The 12,417-nt window shown below is 36.5% G+C and overlaps 1 long non-coding RNA gene across 2 annotated transcripts in view; it reads right to left on the bottom strand.

The window, feature by feature from the left end:
• Positions 1-4,712, bottom strand: part of LOC147826428 (uncharacterized) — a 90,114-nt gene extending 85,402 nt beyond the window's left edge. For both annotated transcript variants that reach the window (XR_015439541.1, XR_015439540.1), the window contains exon 1: positions 4,662-4,712. This is a non-coding gene — a long non-coding RNA (uncharacterized LOC147826428). The remainder of the gene's footprint in view (positions 1-4,661) is intronic.
• Positions 4,713-12,417: the final 7,705 nt, after the last annotated feature.

Raw genomic sequence — 12,417 nt, 5'->3', positions numbered from 1 at the left:
TTATAATTAAACATGGGCATCTGAATGGCTTTGTAAGTAGAAACTTAAGATGGAAAATGAGAAAATGTATTGAAATGAGAATATTCACCCTGTTATCAAAAAAGAGAGTAGGGAGCCAAGCATGATGGTGCATGCCTGTAATCCCAGTATTCTGAAAGCCTGAGACAGGAGGATCCCAAGTCCAATATCAGAGTAGGAAATTGAGTTAGCAAGACTGTCTCAAAATAACAGAAAGGCCTGAAGGTATAGCTCAGTGCAAAGGTACTGGGTTCAATTACTAGTAGTGTGTGAGAGAGAGAGAGAGAGAGAGAGAGAGAGAGAGAGAGAGAGAGAGAGAGAGAGAGACAAAGACAAAAAGAAACAAAGAGGAAAGAGGAGGAGAAGAAAAAAAAGAAAGTAGGCAATAAGAATGAATAAATGAGTATTTTCCTAAAGCAGCAATAATAGATAATATTTTTTGAAATTACTGTCTTTAGTTAGATAGTTCTGGAGTCTAAAAGAGCAATTTATATCTTATATTAACCTGAAAGGATTTCAATTCTCTTTGATGATATTTCATGTGTAGGAAGAAAATGTATGCCTTGTTTTATTCCTGAGCTGAAAAAACTTTCAGCAGTGATTTTTGCCAGTTCTCTACTACAACATCCCTCACTCTTCCTCTGTCACCTAGCAAGCCTCATTAGGCCTCAGGTAAAGTGGATTTCTTACTATAAAATAACTCTGATTTATGAGTCATTCTCTTATAACTTGTTTAGTATGAATCAGCTTGCCAGGGATTGATTACTTCTCGGAGAATTCATGGAATTGAATGCATTATGCTGTAAACCTGAGTAACTGATGCATGAACAAAACAGCAACTGTAGACCTGCCCAAAACAGTCCAGAAACTCCCAATCTGGCCTACACCTCTCCATACGTATTGTGTTAGCTTTGGACATTTGGAGCAGCTTTCACATTCTTCCTCAAGTTTTCCAAGTCCCTTCTGAACAGCTAGACCCCTTTTCCAAGTCCCTTCTGAACAGCTAGACCCGTTCATTCATAGACCGCATCTTGCTGATTCCTCTGTGCTGCAATAACTTTGCTCAATTACTCTGCAGGTCTTTCAAGGCTTCATTAATATGCCTTTTATACAAAAGCCACTGTCTACTCATTCTGACCGCATCGTATAGGACCTCTTCGGGGAGCTGGAATTTTGGAATCTAAATCCCAGCTCTGCAACTTATCTATTTGAACAAGCCAATTAGCTTACCTGAATCTGTTTCCTCATATAAAGAAGAAGCAATCACTTGAAATTAAGAGAAAGAGTATAAAAATGAATGATATTGACTGTGAAAGTCCAAAACAAAGGTGTACCATGAAAAAATATTTATTCTGAGCTAGAGTACAGTGGCACATATAAAAACAGAGTGCTGGGGCTGGGGATTTAGCTCAGTGGTTCCACTGCCTGCCTCGAAAGCCGAAGGTCCCGAGTTAGATCCCCAGTACCAATAAATAAATTAATTAATAAAATAAAATAAAAACGGAGTGAAAATTGCATAGAAATTATAATTAAAACATTGGGCTTCACAATAGGCAGTATTTACTTAGTAAAGGATTCAAGTGATTCAACTTCTCTGAACTCTATGTCTATCATCTGAAAAATTCATTCACTCATTCAACCAATATTTATTGCATGACTTCTACCAGGCAGCCAATGTTCTTTAGTCTTGGGAAACATTAATAAACAAAACAGTCAAGAATCTCTGTCCCTGTGCGATAGGAATGACTGTAAAGCCTAGCTCACAGCATTGTTGCAAACATAAAGAGAGATGCTTAAAACAAAAAGGACTTTATAAAAAGAGTTGTGATCCACTGGTGTTAGTTTTTGCTGTTTGCTCTAGGATCTCAAATGGGCATGTGTAGTGCCTAAGAGTTCATCAAACAGTTTCATTCTAGAGATAAAGAAACTGAGTGTTAGCTATAAGTGACATTCACAATCACACAATCATAAACTTGGTGGTAAATTTAAGTCTCCTACCTACCACAGCAGTCCTCTTTCCTCTCTATTACAGTGTTTTAATACAGTATGGTACCAAGTGTAGGGTCCTGGGTAGGGAAGGCAATGAGGATAGGTCAAGATTTAAAGGTAATTATTTAAAGGTAATAGCTAAATTTTGTCCTTATGAATTTAAACGGATATTTGTACACAAATGTTCGTAGCAACATGATTCATGATGGCCAGAAGGTAAAAACAACCTAAATATCCACTGACACACAAATTGATACACAGAATGTAGTATGTACATGCAATGGAATATTATTAAGCTTGAAGGAAGAATGAAAGTCTGATACATCCTTGTATAACATGGTTGAAATTTGAAGACATCGTGCTATATGACATTAGTCAGACACTAAAGACTGATGATTCCACTTATGTTAAAGATGTAGAGTAGTCAAATTTGTACGACAGAAAAGAGACTGATGGTTCCTGGGCCTGAGAAAAGAGGTGATTAGAGAATGGTTTAATGAATACAGTTTCAGTTTTTGAAGTGATGAAAATAGTGGAAGGATAGTGGTGATGGTTACAGGACAATTTGAATATAGTTAATGGCACCAAACTATACACTTAAAAATGATTAAGATGATAAATTTCATATTATATATATTTTATCACAATGAAAGGAGGAAATGGTTGTGTGTGTTGGTGTATGTGCCTAAGGATTGAACCTAGGGCTCTTTAAACTACATACTCAGAATACTCAGACCCTCCCTTTATAATTTTTAAATTTTTTTTTTTTGTACTGGGGATTGAACTCGGACCTTGTGCTTTTGAGGCAGGTGGCAGAAACACTGAGTTAAATCCCTGGCCCAATTTTTACCTATTTTTGATAGCACTGGGGATTGAACCCAGAGCCCTTGCTCTGAACTACATCTCTAGCTCTTTTTAATTTCTTTTCATTTGAGACAGGGACTTGCTAAATCACTAAGTTCCCCAAGCTGGGCTTGAACTTGCAATCCTCCTGCCTTAGCCTTCCAGAGTGCTGAGATTACCAGTATCCACCATCACACTCAGCTCAGCTAAAAATGGTCTGTTTTTATCATCACACTCCAGCAATTGTAAGCAATGTCAGAAAAATCCCCAACCATTCCAAATTTTTCCTATGTCTATGTTCTAAAAAAATGCTACATTTACTGTTGAGATTTGTCTAGATAGATGATATAACACATTTATGTATATGATTGTATATGTAACTATGTAATTTTGTTTCACATAATATACACATGTACTCTTCAAATTAGCACCTTTTAATTAACTCTTAATAAATCTCATATTACATGAAAATTAATTTGATAAAAATTTATCCATATAGTCAGCTTCCAACATGTGTGGACTAAACTACATGTGCCCATTTTTTTAGACTAAAGAGCACAGTAGTTTGAAATCAACTAAATGCAATTCAGGCACTGTTTGTTTCCCCAGCCTCTGTGTAGTTAGTAACATTCCTGAATCTAATTCCAAATGTTAGATTGAAAGTAACAACAGTGACACAGTTATTATAAAGACAAAGAAATGAAACTGAGGCTAATTTAATGCTGTCATTCCATCTGACTACTTTTTATTTATGTTTCAAGTTTAAAACTGAAACAGAATGTAAATTGTGAATGGTAAAATATTTTTGTTTGGTAAGTTCAGTCTTTAGTTCTATGTATATTTATTTCACCATTATTACTGAAAATGACATTGAAATACCGGGAGGAAGTCTTAAAAGATATTCTGCTCCAGGTATCAAATATGTAAAGTACAGCATTGTCTGAATAAGTGACTAATGAATGCAATGAATGAAAAACAAACTTAAAATGCAAGTAATAATGTCAAAAATATTTCACCTAATCCTCATTTGAAGTAAATAAATCATGTACTTTTGGAGACTTTAAAATATTCAGATTCTATCAGATGACAAAGTGCTATAACTGTAGGACTAGGCACCACACAGAATCACAACAGGGAAATATTTTATTTTCTCTGCCTTTAGCCAGGTAGTGTATTCTGAATTATCATCCATGCTATATCTTTCTACTAAGAAAAGCACACACACGTACACATTTTTCTACCAAGTTTCCAGTTTCATCCTTCTGATAGAATCAATATTTTAATAGCAAACATACTTTACATCTCAGAGATGATAATGAGGTTGTCCCTTTCCTGGAAAGACCAGGGTCAATTTATTCTCTTCTCACAAGAAAGAGGAAAACTGGATTAATGCAGATAGATTCAACACACTTCAATTTTCATGCTACACCATCTCCTCCTACACACACTGCAAGATAAATTCCAATCAATTAAAATAATCAGTAAAGCAAATGGCAGGCTTTCATTTCATCTTCTTGAAGCCTTTGGTATATGAACTTTAATTGATTTTTCTTCTTTTTGAAGTCGACTGCAGAGGTGAGGTTGTGCTGTATACAGAGCACATAATTCCTTTATTTAGTTCTCTTTCACAGTGTCTTTAAACAGTTATTACTCACCTACAGGAGAAACTCACAGTGAATTCTGTCTTCAACTCTGGGACCACACAACATCACACAGGAGGTCAAAACTAACAGTTTGAGCCATGCATGATAACTTCTATGTTATTACACCACAAGAAAATAAATCATTCATAAAACAGTATGGACACTTACCTTTACCTTCTAGAGAGAAAACAGGTAACCACAAACCTCAGTCTTGCTGAGTTTAGTATTGATTTGAAAAACAGTGTCTAAGCAATGTTTATTTTGGTCAGGAAGTGGATTTCTTCAATTGGTAACCCACTGTGTCCCAACACTGAATTACAGAATGGTTTGGTTTGTTTGGAAATGTTTATTCTTGAAGAAACACAAATGACACTTTTTATGTAAAATTACATGTACTCACAGTACTTGTGGTGCAATTTAAATATGTTTTCTGTGTTTCCTCCAGAAATCATAGAGTGTAAAATGACTTGCACAGCTTGAGTTTCTTTTTTATTGACATAGAATTAACTCTGTTGACTTAATAAAACAAAACTAAATTAAGCTAGAATTACATTAATTTTGTTTCTTGTTTTTTAAAATGGCTGCTTCAGCTAAGAAAGGCTTAGTGGAAATACAGCATCCATTTTATGCTTTATTTAACTCTGTGGAATTTCTCTCACTTAAGTATAAGTATTAATCTAATTCATTTGGATTTTTTGTTTACTTATCAGTTTGACAAAGAAGCAGTTTGTGGTTGCACATTTTTGCTTCCTTTTTTATGAATTCAAACCTTCCAAAATATGAAACTCATTTGGACTGAACAAGCCCCACAGAAAACAAAACCAGAGAGCACATGGAAGTCACTTTTCCTCTTGAATACAAAGCAGCCTCACGAATGTATTACTGAAAACACAGATGAATAACTTATCCTTTCTTTTTAATGTAGTGTTTCTATTAGAACCCATGTTAGAATCTTGTTCCATGATTCAACATCATAGCTAAATAGGTGATATTTTTCCCAGTCACCATTCTTAGAGGGCATTTCATACTGAGAATATAATATTCACTTACTGTCCTCAGCCTCCAAAGTCACCCACTGCCACAGACTGGCATTCCTTTTTAGATATTCCTTTTTGCCATATGGTGTCACATGAAAAGTAACCACAAAACATCAGAAGCATATAACAATTGGGTATTGCTTATGAATCCAAGGTGACTTGTTATGTAGCCATGCCGGTTTTGGCTGGGCTCGCTCACTTACCTTGGCTAGACATCAGCCTATGCAGGTTGCCCTTAGCTCTGACGAGCAGGGCAACTCAGCTCTGCTCTGTTCTTGGCTGGTATTTTTATTTTGTTTTGCTGCCTTTTCATATAACAGACACTTATCAATATATAAAAACAGAAGACAGGCATGGTGGTGCATACCTGTAATCCCAGAACTCTGGGAGCCTGAGGCAGAATAACAAGTTGCTTGGGCAACTTCGTGAGACACTGTCTCAAAGTTAATTAAATAATTATATAAATAGATGGACAGAAGGGCTTGGAATGTAGCTCAGTGCAAAGGTCCTGCATTCAACTGCCTAGCCTGCTAAAATAATAATAATCCCATATTTTATAGTTAAGAAGACTGTATTATTTTAGTTAGGTTTTTTGCTCCAGGTTTTACAACAGTGAAATCAAGCCCATTTCAGGCAAGGGAGCAGCCACTGCAAAGGGCTGGAGGCATGGGAAGCCTGATGAACTTGAGGTACTTAGGACTGTTGTGGCCAGAGCACAGAGAGGTAAGAGAGGAGTCTATAATGGTGCAGCACAGGGCACAGTAGAGATGTGTTCATATCGTTTGCCCCTGAAATAAAATCTCACCTTCTAAACAAAGAATTAAGAGTAATATGTAGGAAATGGATTGGCAGAGAACAAGACTGAAAGCTGAAATGCCAAGCAATGTCCTCAGAGGAAATCCCCCTACTCCAGAACAGGTTTGGGGCAATGATGTGGGAAGCAGTGAATAGATCTGAAGTCTACTGTAGTGACAGAATCAATAAGATTCATCAGTGAATGAGACAGGAGGGAGTAGGCAGACAAAAGAGAAATTCTAAGGGGATGCTTAGGTATTTACTTGGACACAGAAACTGAAAATGGTGCTAAATAAAGTCATGAGAGAAATTGCAATGGAGTTACAGTGCTGAGTGTGTTTTGTGGTGAGTATGATTTAGCATTTTCACTCTGGACATGTTAAATTTAAAATAAAGAGGAGGGGTATTCAATTTTTAAATCTGTATTTCAGAGAAATCTAGAATGGATGAATACTTAGGCTTGAGCCTCAGAACTGGATGAGATTACCTGGGAGGAAGAATAGAAAGATGGAAAGGAAAGGGCAAAGTTCCAAAGTCTATAGACTATCAATATTTAGAGACAAGGTACAGAGAAGAAGCTAACAAGGAAAAAATGTAGGGAAAAAAAGGGCATAATGTGGTGCCATGGAATTCAAATTTCTCTAGACAAGGGAGGAAACTGACTGAAGCCACCTAACTAGAAACTGAGTTAGATGTGGAGAGAAAGACGTCCATTAGTTTTGGCACATTGAGATTTTTGAGTGACCTTGAAAAGGACAGTCCCAGTGAATGGTAAAAACTAAAAGGTATATGAAAGAGAGGACAAGTGTAGAGATCATATGTACTGTGGTCTGAATGTTGGTGTACCTCCAGAATTCATATGTTAGAATCTAATTCCAATATACTACTACTACTACTACTACTAATAATAATAATAATAACTGGGACATTTGGGGAAGTGATTATGAGGGCTATGCCTTCATGTGTGAAATTAGTACCCTTGTGAAAAAGAAGGCAGAAGGGAGCTGTCTTATCCCTTTTCTGCCTAAAGGAAGGGTACAGCATGAAAGTACCACCTTTGAAGCAGAGGGCAGCTCTCACTAAACACTAAGTCTTCTGGTGCCTTGATTTAGACTTCCCAACATTCAGAACTATGAGAGGTAAATTTCTACTGTTTATAAACTACCCAGGTATTCTGTTTTGGTGCCCCAGTGAACTAAAAACATATCTGAAGAATTTTATCAAGGATGCGAACAGACGAGCAGGCAGAGGTTGTAGGCACCTGCGGGGTGAAGATCAAGTTTTATTTTAGGGTGGATTACTCTACAGCATTGATTTTTAGACTTTTCTTACATCAAAACTGTTTGGTAGGCTTATTGAAAGAGTAAGTGCTGTCATTCAGTAGACTAGTCTAGAACATGAGAATTTGTATTTCTAACAATTTCTCAGGAGATGCTCATGTTTTTGACCCAGGGACCATATTATGAGATCCATATGAGAGAGAGAGAGAGAGAGAGAGAGAGAGAGAGAGAGAGAGAGAGAGAGAGAGAGAGAGAGAATGGTCCTACATAGAGGAAGACATTGGTGTGCAAGAGAGGAAGAAGTCTGGGAACAAAATGCTTAAAAATGTGTGAGAGTCTGGGATCCAGAGTACAAATGCCTTTGATTGTAAGGTGAAACTTGATCCATGGGAACCAGAAGAAGAGATTAGAACTTTCCACAAGCAGCTCTCCATAGGTTCTCTCTGTTCCTAGATCTAGGTTCAATTTGTGTCATTCATATATGATCAAACAATCTTTTCTGGTTCATTATACATGGTCTCAGTGTAACAGTGGCCAATAACTGAAGTTGTCAGTACTTACTAAACTTTCTGCCCCACCACCAATGACAACACATAGCCTAGCTTTAGCGACATTGCATGTGCATGTTTCTTTAAACCAGAATTTCATATGATTGCTCCATGGAACCCTAGGGAGAGAAAGTACATTTTGCATTGCATTGCTACTCTACAGAAAGAAAAGATGGAAACCATGATGTCTTCCACCAGAGAAGCTTTACTGTCATCAAATTTATACACTGGGCTTCTGGACATTTTATCTGAAACAGAAAAGATGTGAAAGCTGCTGCTTTTTAGATGAATATATGTCTCTAAGTTATAGTGTCTTCTCTAGGCATGCCTCTCCACCTTCATAACTCGTCATACCTCATTGGTCTCAACACAGATACTGAGGCCTTAATATTGCCCATTGACTGGAGTCTACGCCTGGACTCCAGTTTTATATTTGAGACTCTACTCCATGCTGATATCTGCCTGAATGAATCTATGTATAGCAAATGCTCCTCAATTTTTATGCTCATGATCTGTGTAACTGAAAGGAGACCCCATATATATCTTGGTTAGGCATTTTTAAGGACAATTGCTTGTCTGGACATACACCACATTCTACCACTGCACTCTCTCAGAACATGGATAGGGTAAGCTGGATCCTGGACATTCTCAGCTGTGGTCTCAGTGTTTCTTAGCTACCATGGGTGATGGTTTCAGCCTTCTGCTTCCCACTGCGTTCCAAGAATCATTTTTCCCTTCCATGTCATGATACATTAGGAGAGAGGCAAATAGGGAAATAATAGATGACTTGAGGCAGAGGTTGGATGGAAAACTTTTTGGCATAGAAAAATTTGTTTCACGGCTGTGTGCAAGACAGGGAGAGTAAGAAAGTGGTCAAGAGAAAAATATCTATGCATAGGGCTGAAACAATGGCCTTAGACATTTAAAAGGCCAAATAAACAAAGTAACAGGTAGAAGGAAAAGGAAAAGGGAAAAGAAAGAATCAGAAGATGTGTGATTATATGTAACTTGTGGTGGATATCATTTTCTGACACAAAATAGGAATGCATTTCACTGTCCTTTGAAGATACATATGACCACATCATTTTGCTTCAACTAAAATGTAGATAGAAATGAATTTGTATCTTGTAAGTAAAAACATTAAGCAGGTGCAAGAGTCTCCATGCACTCTCTTCCTTCATCGATCTGGAGGCTTGTACTCTACATAAGAGCCTCAGGAATGAAACAGGTTGGTATAAATTCTAGGCCTTCATCAGGAAAGTTGGCCTGAAAAGTTTGCCACTCATATGCCCACTAAACATTGTCTGATATGGTAAAATAGTTTGAAGGGGGAAGGAAGAGATAATTTATGCATATATCTTAGCCTAGCCTGTCTGGTGCAAACTTATCAAGAATCATTTTACCCTCCACCATCAACCAGCCTTTCACTTGCTCAATTTTTGCCTGCTTCTTCTCAGAAAGCCACGTGCATATTTTTTCCAATGCCCAAATAAAATAAATCTCTATGAACCCTGTCATTTTACCATGTTGTAGTAGGCATCATCCTATTTCTCATTATATACCTCTCATTTCTGATGTAAAGCAGTCTTTAAACATTTCCAGGACAGACTTAGTAATGCCCAAGAAGGACAGAAAACCAGACAGCTCATTCCAGTGCTTCTTTTTTTTCCCAGTTTCTGCAAACTACAGGTCAAAATTTGGCCTGGTGGGAATTTTTGTTGTTGTTTTTTGGTTTTTTGTGGGGTTTTTTGGTTTTTTGGGGGGGGTACCAGGGATCGAACTCGGGACCTTGCACTTGCAGCAAGGCAGGCGGTGGAACCACTGAGCTAAATCCCCATCCCCTGGCCTGGTGTTTTTATATTAGTTTGTATCTTTCCCTTGGGCAGTTAGTGACCTGAGATCTTTTGGATTTGAAAGAAGTCAAAATTTTGGCTCATTTTTTGAGCCTGGACCTGATTGTCTTTCTAGTCAAATTCAGCAATAAATTCTTTGTTAAAGCTTTTTTTGATGGGGGAAAGAACATAATACGCTTAGATGATAAAATAACTCTTAGAACACCCCCCCAAAATCCATATTATCTCCTCTAAAGCATCTTGGTATGTATTTTCCTGAAATTTTTCTATTTCTTTTTAGATAATGGTTAAATAGCTTTTCATTTCAGGGTTTCATTTCGCAAGCTATTTCAAGCACTAGAAAATGTTTGATATTATGTTTTTAAATTATTTTCTAAAAATATCAACACATTGTTGAGTGACAAGATGTTCAACATAATGACACACTATATCTGCAATGGTAAGGATAATACAAAGTAAAATGTTGGAGTAAAACTGAAAAAATTCAGCATAGAATTTATTTTGATTAAAAATGCGACTGTGTATTTGTCAACTATTAACATTTTAAAATACATTTATTTTAAATCATATTACAAAATCCATTGAAAATTTAACAGGTAATATTTCTTAACTTATGCCTAGAGAATTAAAGAAAAAATTCTGAGAATATTGCATTAAAAATGCACACAGACTCAGACCTTACTTAACAACCACCTCTTTATAACCCTCATTCATTTTTTGATATAACAGTCAATCTTAATGCCATATAAAAATATCACGGGATTATATTTGACTGCTTTATGGCTAAGTTAACTGTGTGAAGTCCGATAAGAATTCTGAATCTCCCTATGAGTTTCAAGCAATCTCTCTTTATTACTAAGGCTTATGATCTGTAATGTGTAATTTTGTTATTGATGTGAGAAACTGTGAACAGATAGTATTGTTTGGGAGGACACAAAGCTCTTTTCAAATGCAGAAATCACTGAAGATTGCATTTATTCTGTAGCACTTTCTAGAAGGGGAGAGAGAGAGAGGAGAGGGAGAGAGGGAGGGAGAGAGATATTAAAATTTACCCTGGGCTGGCTTTGAAATTAGTAGAAATTGACAAGAAGACACAAAAGTAGCCAGCAGTGAATTCTGTAAAGTGCAGAAGCTGAGATAGGTTGGATAAGGCCAAGCCCTTGGTGTTCAAAATGTGCTCCGTGAGCCAGCAGGATCCATATTACCTGTGAGGCTGTGAGAAATGCAGAATCTTCAATCCCGTACTAGAACTCCAGAACCAGACTAACTTTTAACAAGATGCCCAGCTGATTCTTTTGTACATTAAAATCTCAGTAGCACTCACTTGCACAGAATTTGATTTTAGGAATAGTACTTAAAGAAACCATGTTGATTCCAAATAAATTTTAGACCAGTGGTCTAGCAAGATGTTTACTTCAGCTATTACCGTGCTCCTTCTTGGGTTTGATAAAGTCAGGTGCTTAAACTTTTATCAATATCTTCTTGGGGTTTATGTTGTGACAAAAGTGATACTGATGTGGTTTCTTTTCTTTTTCTCCATTAGTCATGGATAATGAAATTAAAGGTATATATAAAGAGAAAGGGAAAGTTAATCAATATTATTCCATGTTCTGTGACTTGCACTTTTTATTCATTCATTTATCTACTTAACCTTTCTTAATGAACATGTAGTATGTCAAGCACTGTGCATGGTATATGGAACACAGAGGAAGAATGTATTCCTCAGCACTATCTGTTATCCTTCACTATCTGTTTCATGAAAGAAAATGACGGGCAATTTTCTAAGAAGAGGAATGTAACAGAAGGGGAGACTTTGAAGATACTACCACTAGATAGGTTTTTTTGCCCTCTAAAATGTTTTCATATTTTTAAAGTTTAGCTCTTCAAGTAAAATTCACAGTATTCTCTGTTTTGGTATCTTTTCCTGTTAACTAAATAATATGCTCTTGAATTGGGGGTTCCCTCTTCATTGGTCCCACACCTAGCATAATACTGGACTCAATAAGCACCTTTGGTTGATGATAGGAACTAGCTTCAGTTCAAGACAATGTTGGAAACTTGCTTTAACATGAGTCAGTATCAATTATCTAAATGTTTCAAAGTACACACAAGTAGTAACTTTATGTTACTACCACTGTCTCAGTATGCTGCTTATGATTCCTTATACCTAGATAATAGAAAAATCATATTAATTCAACAAGAGAACAACTACCACTAATTGAACAACTAGTAGTATGAAACACTATATTATATTGAATATATTGTTTAATCTTTTTAATATTATGGCATTTTGTAAGATTTATAATAGAATTCCTACTTACAAAGGAAGAAACTGAGGCTGAGTGAGTTTAAAGGATTTGTATATTGTCCTAAAACTACTGAAGGGCAGTGTTACTTTTTGAGCCCAAAAT

This window comes from Heterocephalus glaber, unplaced genomic scaffold, assembly GCF_053883595.1.
Source record: "Heterocephalus glaber isolate CG9 unplaced genomic scaffold, H.glaber_assembly_v1.0 deba00001472, whole genome shotgun sequence".
NCBI lineage: Eukaryota > Metazoa > Chordata > Mammalia > Rodentia > Bathyergidae > Heterocephalus > Heterocephalus glaber.
This window is presented reverse-complemented; position numbering and strand designations above follow the sequence as displayed.